The sequence below is a fragment of the Rhinopithecus roxellana genome, chromosome 3 (assembly GCF_007565055.1).
Source record: "Rhinopithecus roxellana isolate Shanxi Qingling chromosome 3, ASM756505v1, whole genome shotgun sequence".
Taxonomy (NCBI): Eukaryota; Metazoa; Chordata; class Mammalia; order Primates; family Cercopithecidae; genus Rhinopithecus; species Rhinopithecus roxellana.
In genome coordinates this window covers 35,949,858-35,958,467 of record NC_044551.1, presented here as the reverse complement: position 1 = coordinate 35,958,467, position 8,610 = coordinate 35,949,858, and the positions used below count along the sequence as shown (strand labels likewise).

The 8,610-nt window shown below is 39.1% G+C and overlaps 1 pseudogene; it reads left to right on the top strand.

The window, feature by feature from the left end:
- The first annotated feature begins 5,693 nt into the window (after positions 1–5,693).
- On the top strand, positions 5,694–7,953 carry LOC104657296 (annotated as a pseudogene).
- Positions 7,954–8,610: the final 657 nt, after the last annotated feature.

Below are 8,610 nucleotides of genomic sequence, written 5' to 3'. Positions count from 1 at the left end.
TGATGCCTCCAGCTTTGTTCTTTTGACTTAGGATTGTCTTGGCAATGCGGGCTCTTTTTTGGTTCCATATGAACTTTAAAGCCGTTTTTTCCAATTCTGTGAAGAAACTCATTGGTAGCTTGATGGGGATGGCATTGAATCTATAAATTACCTTGGGCAGTATGGCCATTTTCACGATATTGATTCTTCCTATCCATGAGCATGGTATGTTCTTCCATTTGTTTGTGTCCTCTTTGATTTCACTGAGCAGTGGTTTGTAGTTCTCCTTGAAGAGGTCCTTTACATCCCTTGTAAGTTGGATTCCTAGGTATTTTATTCTCTTTGAAGCAATTGTGAATGGAAGTTCATTCATGATTTGGCTTTCTGTTTGTCTGTTACTGGTGTATAAGAATGCTTGTGATTTTTGCACATTAATTTTGTATCCTGAGACTTTGCTGAAGTTGCTTATCAGCTTAAGGAGATTTTGGGCTGAGACAATGGGGTTTTCTAAATATACAATCATGTCATCTGCAAACAGGGACAATTTGACTTCTTCTTTTCCTAACTGAATACCCTTGATTTCTTTCTCTTGCCTGATTGCCCTAGCCAGAACTTCCAACACTATGTTGAATAGGAGCGGTGAGAGAGGGCATCCCTGTCTTGTGCCAGTTTTCAAAGGGAATTTTTCCAGTTTTTGCCCATTCAGTATGATATTGGCTGTCGGTTTGTCATAAATAGCTCTTATTATTTTGAGGTACGTTCCATCAATACCAAATTTATTGAGCGTTTTTAGCATGAAGGGCTGTTGAATTTTGTCAAAGGCCTTTTCTGCATCTATTGAGATAATCATGTGGTTCTTGTCTTTGGTTCTGTTTATATGCTGGATTACATTTATTGATTTGCGAATGTTGAACCAGCCTTGCATCCCAGGGATGAAGCCCACTTGATCATGGTGGATAAGCTTTTTGATGTGCTGCTGAATCCGGTTTGCCAGTATTTTATTGAGGATTTTTGCATCGATGTTCATCAGGGATATTGGTCTAAAATTCTCTTTTTTTGTTGTGTCTCTGCCAGGCTTTGGTATCAGGATGATGTTGGCCTCATAAAATGAGTTAGGGAGGATTCCCTCTTTTTCTATTGATTGGAATAGTTTCAGAAGGAATGGTACCAGCTCCTCCTTGTATCTCTGGTAGAATTCAGCTGTGAATCCATCTGGTCCTGGACTTTTTTTGGTTGGTAGGCTATTAATTATTGCCTCAATTTCAGAGCCTGCTATTGGTCTATTCAGGGATTCAACTTCTTCCTGATTTAGTCTTGGAAGAGTGTAAGTGTCCAGGAAATTATCCATTTCTTCTAGATTTTCTAGTTGATTTGCGTAGAGGCGTTTATAGTATTATCTGATGGTAGTTTGTATTTCTGTGGGGTCGGTGGTGATATCCCCTTTATCATTTTTTATTGCGTCTATTTGATTCCTCTCTCTTTTCTTCTTTATTAGTCTTGCTAGCGGTCTGTCAATTTTGTTGATCTTTTCAAAAAACCAACTCCTGGATTCATTGATTTTTTGGAGGGTTTTTTGTGTCTCTGTCTCCTTCAGTTCTGCTCTGATCTTAGTTATTTCTTGCCTTCTGCTAGCTTTTGAATGTGTTTGCTCTTGCCTCTCTAGTTCTTTTAATTGTGATGTTAGAGTGTCAATTTTAGATCTTTCCAGCTTTCTCTTGTGGGCATTTAGTACTATAAATTTCCCTCTACACACTGCTTTAAATGTGTCCCAGAGATTCTGGTATGTTGTATCTTTGTTCTCACTGGTTTCAAAGAACATCTTTATTTCTGCCTTCATTTTGTTATGTACCCAGTAGTCATTCAGGAGCAGGTTGTTCAGTTTACACGTAGTTGAGTGGTTTTGATGGAGTTTCTTAGTCCTGAGTTCTAGTTTGATTGCACTGTGGTCTGAGAGACAGTTTGTTATAATTTCTGTTCTTTTACATTTGCTAAGGAGTGCTTTACTTCCAATTATGTGGTCAATTTTGGAATAAGTGCGATGTGGTGCTGAGAAGAATGTATATTCTGTTGATTTGGGGTGGAGAGTTCTATAGATGTCTATTAGGTCCGCTTGGTGCAGAGATGAGTTCAATTCCTGGATATCCTTGTTAACTTTCTGTCTCGTTGATCTGTCTAATGTTGACAGGGGAGTGTTGAAGTCTCCCATTATTATTGTATGGGAGTCTAAGTCTCTTTGTAAGTCTCTAAGGACTTGCTTTATGAATCTGGGTGCTCCTGTATTAGGTGCATATATATTTAGGATAGTTAGCTCTTCCTGTTGAATTGATCCCTTTACTATTATGTAATGGCCTTCTTTGTCTCTTTTGATCTTTGATGGTTTAAAGTCTGTTTTATCAGAGACAAGGATTGCAACCCCTGCTTTTTTTTGTTCTCCATTTGCTTGGTAGATCTTCCTCCATCCCTTTATTTTGAGCCTATGTATGTCTCTGCATGTGAGATGGGTCTCCTGAATACAGCAGACTGATGGGTCTTGACTCTTGATTCAGTTTGCCAGTCTGTGTCTTTTAATTGGAGCATTTAGTCCATTTACATTTAAGGTTAATATTGTTATGTGTGTACTTGATCCTACCATTATGATATTAACTGGTTATTTTGGTCGTTAGTTGATGCAGTTTCTTCCTAGCCTCGATGGTCTTTACATTTTGGCATGTTTTTGCAATGGCTGGTACCGGTTGTTCCTTTCCATGTTTAGGGCTTCCTTCAGGGTCTCTTGTAAGGCAGGCCTGGTGGTGACAAAATCTCTAAGCATTTGCTTATCTGTAAAGGATTTTATTTCTCCTTCACTTATGAAACTTAGTTTGGTTGGATATGAAATTCTGGGTTGAAAATTCTTTTCTTTAAGAACGTTGAATATTGGCCCCCACTCTCTTCTGGCTTGTAGAGTTTCTGCCGAGAGATCTGCTGTTAGTCTGATGGGCTTCCCTTTGTGGGTAACCCGACCTTTCTCTCTGGCTGCCCTTAAGATTTTTTCCTTCATTTCAACTTTGGTGAATCTGGCAATTATGTGTCTTGGAGTTGCTCTTCTGGAGGAGTATCTTTGTGGCATTCTCTGTATTTCCTGAATTTGAATGTTGGCCTGCCCTACTAGGTTGGGGAAGTTCTCCTGGATGATATCCTGAAGAGTGTTTTCCAACTTGGTTCCATTTTCCCCCTTACTTTCAGGCACCCCAATCAGACGTAGATTTGGTCTTTTTACATAATCCCATACTTCTTGCAGGCTTTGTTCATTTCTTTTTCTTCTTTTTTCTTTTGGTTTCTCTTCTCGCTTCGTTTCATTCATTTGATCCTCAATCACTGATACTCTTTCTTCCAGTTGATCGAGTCGGTTACTGAAGCTTGTGCATTTGTCACGTATTTCTCGTGTCATGGTTTTTATCTCTGTCATTTCGTTTATGACCTTCTCTGCATTAATTATTCTAGCTGTCAATTCTTCCACTCTTTTTTCAAGATTTTTAGTTTCTTTTTGTGGGTACGTAATTCCTCCTTTAGCTCTGAGAAATTTGATGGACTGAAGCCTTCTTCTCTCATTTCGTCAAAGTCATTCTCTGACCAGCTTTGATCCGTTGCTGGCGATGAGCTCGCTCCTTTGCAGGGGCAGATGTGCTCTTATTTTTTGAATTTCCAGCTTTTCTGCCCTGCTTTCTTCCCCATCTTTGTGGTTTTATCTGCCTCTGGTCTTTGATGATGGTGACGTACTGATGGGGTTTTGGTATAGGTGTCCTTCCTGTTTGATAGTTTTCCTTCTAGCAGTCAGGACCCTCAGCTGCAGGTCTGTTGGGGATTGCTTGAGGTCCACTCCAGACCCTGTTTGCCTGGGTATCAGCAGCAGAGGTTGCAGAAGATTGAATATTGCTCAACAGCGATTCTACCTGTCTGATTCTTACTTTGGAAGCTTCCTCTCGGGGGTATACTCCATCCTGTGAGGTGTGGGGTGTCAGACTGCCCCTAGTGGGTGATGTCTCCCAGTTAGGCTACTCAGGGGTCAGGGACCCACTTGAGCAGGCAGTCTGTCCCTTCTCAGATCTCAACCTCCGTGTGGGGAGATCCACTGCTCTCTTCAAAGCTGTCAGACAGAGTCGTTTGCGTCTGCAGAGGTTCCTGCTGCTTTTTTTGTTGTTGTTGTTTAGCTGTGCCCTGTCCCCAGAGGTGGAGTCTACAGAGACAGGCAGGTTTCCTTGAGCTGCTGTGAGCTCCACCCAGTTCGAGCTTCCCAGCGGCTTTGTTTACCTACTTAAGCCTCAGCAATGGCGGGCACCCCTCCCCCAGCCTCGCTGCTGCCTTGTGGTTAGATCGCAGACTGCTGTGCTAGCAATGAGGGAGGCTCCGTGGCCGTGGGACCCTCCCGGCCCAGTGTGGGATACAATCTCCTGGTGTGCCCGTTTGCTGAAAGCACAGTATTGGGGTGGGAGTCGCCTGATTTTCCAGGTGTTGTGTGTCTCAGTTCCCCTGGCTCGGAAAAGGGACTCCCTTCCCCCTTGCGCTTCCCAGGTGAGGCGATGCCTCGCCCTGCTTCAGCTCTCGCTGGTCGGGCTGCAGTAGCTGACCAGCACCGATTGTCTGGCACTCCCTAGTGAGATGACCCCAGTACCTCAGTTGAAAATGCAGAAATCACTGGTCTTCTGTGTCGCTCACGCTGGGAGTTGGAGACTGGAGCTGTTCCTATTCGGCCATCTTCTAAAATCCATTTTTCTATTTCTATGGAAACCCTGTTTAAATTTTGATTAGATATTCATTAAAGTTATAGATTTTCAGTCTTTTTAAGAATTTTTAAATTTTTACCTTTCTTTGTTTTCTGAGACTCCTTTTATTTGTATTTCAAATGCAAATATTTTCCACATGTGTACTTACAACTGTTAAATCCCTTTTGATGAACTGACCCCTTTATCATTATATAAGGACCATATCTCTTTTTACAGTTTTTGTCTTCAAATCTACTTTGTCTGATAAGTAGATATACTGCTTTTTTCGGTTTCCATTTGCCTGAATTGTCTTTTTCTATTTCTTTATTTTTAGCCCATCTGTGTCTTAATACATGAAGTAATTTTCCTGTAGGTAGCATATAGTCGGTTCTTGTGTGTGTGTGTGTGTAACTTACTCAGCCTCTTCATGTCTTTTGATTAATTTATAATTTACCCCATTTCTATTGAGTGTTATTATTGATAATCAAGGACTTGCCACTGCCATTTTATTTTCTTTCTGGTTGTTTTGTTGATCCTCTCTTTCTTTTATCCTTTTCTCCTGACTTCCTTTGTATAAACGTAATTTTTTTCTGACAGTATGTTTTAATTTCTTGCTTTTTATTTTGTGTGTATTACATGTTTTTGTTTTGTGGTTAATGTGAGGCTTGCAAACAACATCTTAATTGTTGCAAACTGATGACCACTCTGATTACAAAGAATAGAAAAAACAAGCAAATAAAGAGAAAACTAAAAACAAAAAACAAGAAACAAAAAACACCTCAATAATTAGGACTGAACTGTCAGGGAGGGAGGCAGTTTGCGGGCTTTAGCTCCTTTTTTGGCAGGGTTAGATATGAAATGGTTTAAAGGACTGGACCAAAGAAGAGGAAACTCTACTGGAACAGGAGCAAAAGGATCAGTTGTCCTTGGTTTATTTCTGGTCTTTTCTTCATGTGAAGATTAAGTATTGGAGCCATGGGAATAAAGTTTCAATGTCCTAGATTTTATTTTATTTTATTTTTGACATTGCTATTAACAACCTGCTGGAAGAGTTGTCTTTGAATTATTTTCTGATGTGTGCCCCAAAACAAGTGAGAAGTTTAGTTGTCTTTGTACAGGTGAAAAGGGGACAGAGAAATAAACTCAGAGCCATTACATTATAAGAGTTGTCTCTTTCACAGAGTTGTCAAGGACTTTATGGTTTAAGGTGGTGACTTCAGTGAAGGAAATGGATGAGGAGGGGAATCCATCTAACAAGGATTTTTTGAAGATGAGAATTTTGCTGTCAAAAACAACAAAGAATTTCTCTTGTCAACGGCCAACAGAAGGAAGGATACAAATGGTTTACAGTTCTTCATAACAATGAAACCAACTCCTCATTTAGATGGGTGTCATGTTGTTTTTGGACAAGTAATCTCTAGCCAAGAAATTGTAAGAGAGAGAGAAAACCACAAGATGGATGCCACTAGCAAAGCATTTACAGAGGTACAGATACTCAGTTATGGAGAAGTGATTCCCAAATCTAAAGTTAAGAAATAAGAAAAGAAAAGGTATAAATCATCATCATCTTCCTCCTCCTCATCTAGTGACTAAGATAGCTCAAGTGATTCTCAGTTCTCACCTGATTCCTCTGATTCTGAAAGTGCTTCTGAAGAGAAATCAAAGAAAAGGGAAACAAAATTGGAAAAATTCCCAAAACCACAAGAAGGAAAAGAAGTGAAAGAAAAGCAAAAAGAGTGCATCTAGTGAGAGTGAAGCTGACAGTCTTAAAGCACAACCCCAGTCTACTGTCTGTCCAGAAGAGACAGTACCTGAAAATAGATTCCTAATGAGAAAAAGCCCTCCTAAAGCTGATGAAATGGAAAGGAAAAGCCAGAGAGGGAGAAAGAAAGAGAATGTAATCCATCTAACTCCCAGCCTGCTTCATACCAGAGATGACTTTTAGTTACTAGATCTGGCAGGAAAATTAAAGGAAGAGGATCAAGGTGTTATCAAACTCTTCCAGATCCAGATCAAGGGATTGTTTCAGACTTAGTGAGACTCTGGCACACTGGAGGCAAGAGATGCAGAGAGCTCAAAGAATGAGGGTATCAAGTGGTGAAAGATGGATCAAAGGGGATAAGAGTGAGCTGAATGAAATAAAAGAAAATCAGAGAAGTCCAGGTAGAGTTAAAGAGAGAAAAATAACTAACCACAGGAATATATTTGAGAGTCCAAACAGAGAAAATGGAAAGGAAAATAAAGTTAAAGGCTGTAAATCTAACAGTAAAGAGAGACATCAGAAGAAATTCAGAAAAAGATGATAAATATAATACGAACAAAGTAAAGGGATAAATCTAAAATTAAGAGTAAGAGCAAAGAGAAAGCAAAGAGTCAAGAAGGATATTCAAAACATAATAGACATGAAGAAAAGAGGATGAGGTCAAGGAGCAAAGGAAGGGATCATGAGAATGTTAAAGAAAAAGAAAAGCAGCCTGATTCTAAAGGAAAAGATCAGGAAAGGGGTAGAGGTAAAGAGAAGTCTAAACAGTTAGAATCAAAGAGTAATGAGCATGATCATAGTAAAACTAAGGAAAAGGATGTATGTACACAATCCAGGAGTAAAGAGTGTGATACAACTCAACGTTAACACAGTTATAATAGCAGAACAGGAGAACAAAGCAGAAGTAGGAACAGAAAAAGAAGAGTGAGATCAAGAAGCCATGACAGAGATTGCAGCAGAAGAAAGGAGTACCATAGATACAGAGAGAACAGGTATATGGGAGAAGGCGATGGTCACAAAGCCGAGGGAGAAGAACACCACCAGGAAGATTAGGAAGTAAAGATAGGAGGAGAAGGAGGAGAGACTCACAGAGCTCAGAGAGAGAAGAAAGTAAAAACAGAAACCAAGAAAAATACAGAAACCAAGAAAGTAAGAGTTGACACAGAAAAGTAAGAGTTCACACAGTGAGAAAAGAATGTACCGTAAAAGTCGTGATCGTAATAAGCTCAAATAATAGCAGGGGGAGAAAAAGCTGATATAGATCAAAGTCCCTTCTCAAAAATAAAACAAAGCAGTCAGAACAATGAATTAAAGTCCTCCACATTGAAAAATAAGGAGGATGAGAAGATCAGATCCTCAGTGGAAAAAGAAAACCAAGAATCAAAGGGTCAAGAAATTGACCGTGTACATGAAAGAAATGAAAAATGTGATCATGAATCAAGCCCTGAAACAGAAGAAGACAAAAGTGGATGAGTGAGTTATATAAACTTATTTCCATTCTGTTTTGAATTTTAAGTTTGAGAGACTTGCTAGTGAATCTTCTTTATGTTGTTCCTTTTCATTGTTTTTGGGTTGTTTTATGTTTGCCCCTTTTTTAATGTGGATTTCACTGAGTTGATCTTTTGATAATCTGCAATCTGGATAATTTGTACTGTTAAAGTTTTAGTAAACTTGAAATGAGAAAAACAAAACAAAAACAAAACAAAAAAACTCTATGATTTAATTCCATCCCTCTAATTTTTTGAATTCTTGTTGTCTCTATTTATATCTATCATACAATCTAGCAATCCCACTGCTGCATATATATCCAAAAGAAAGGAAACTGGGATATCAAAGAGATACATGCACACCCATATTTATTGCAGTACTATTCACAATAGCCAAGATATGGAATCAACCTGTATGTCCATTAACAGATGAAGGGATAAAGAAAACGTGGTACATACCCACAATGGAATATTATTGAGCCATAAAAAAAATGAAATCCTGTCATTTGCAGCAACATGGATAGATCTGGATAACATTATGTTAAGTGAAATAAGCAAGGCACAGAAAGACAAATATTATGTGTTCTCACTAAAATGTGAGAGCTAAAAAAGAAACTGAACTCATGGAGATAGCGAGTAGAAT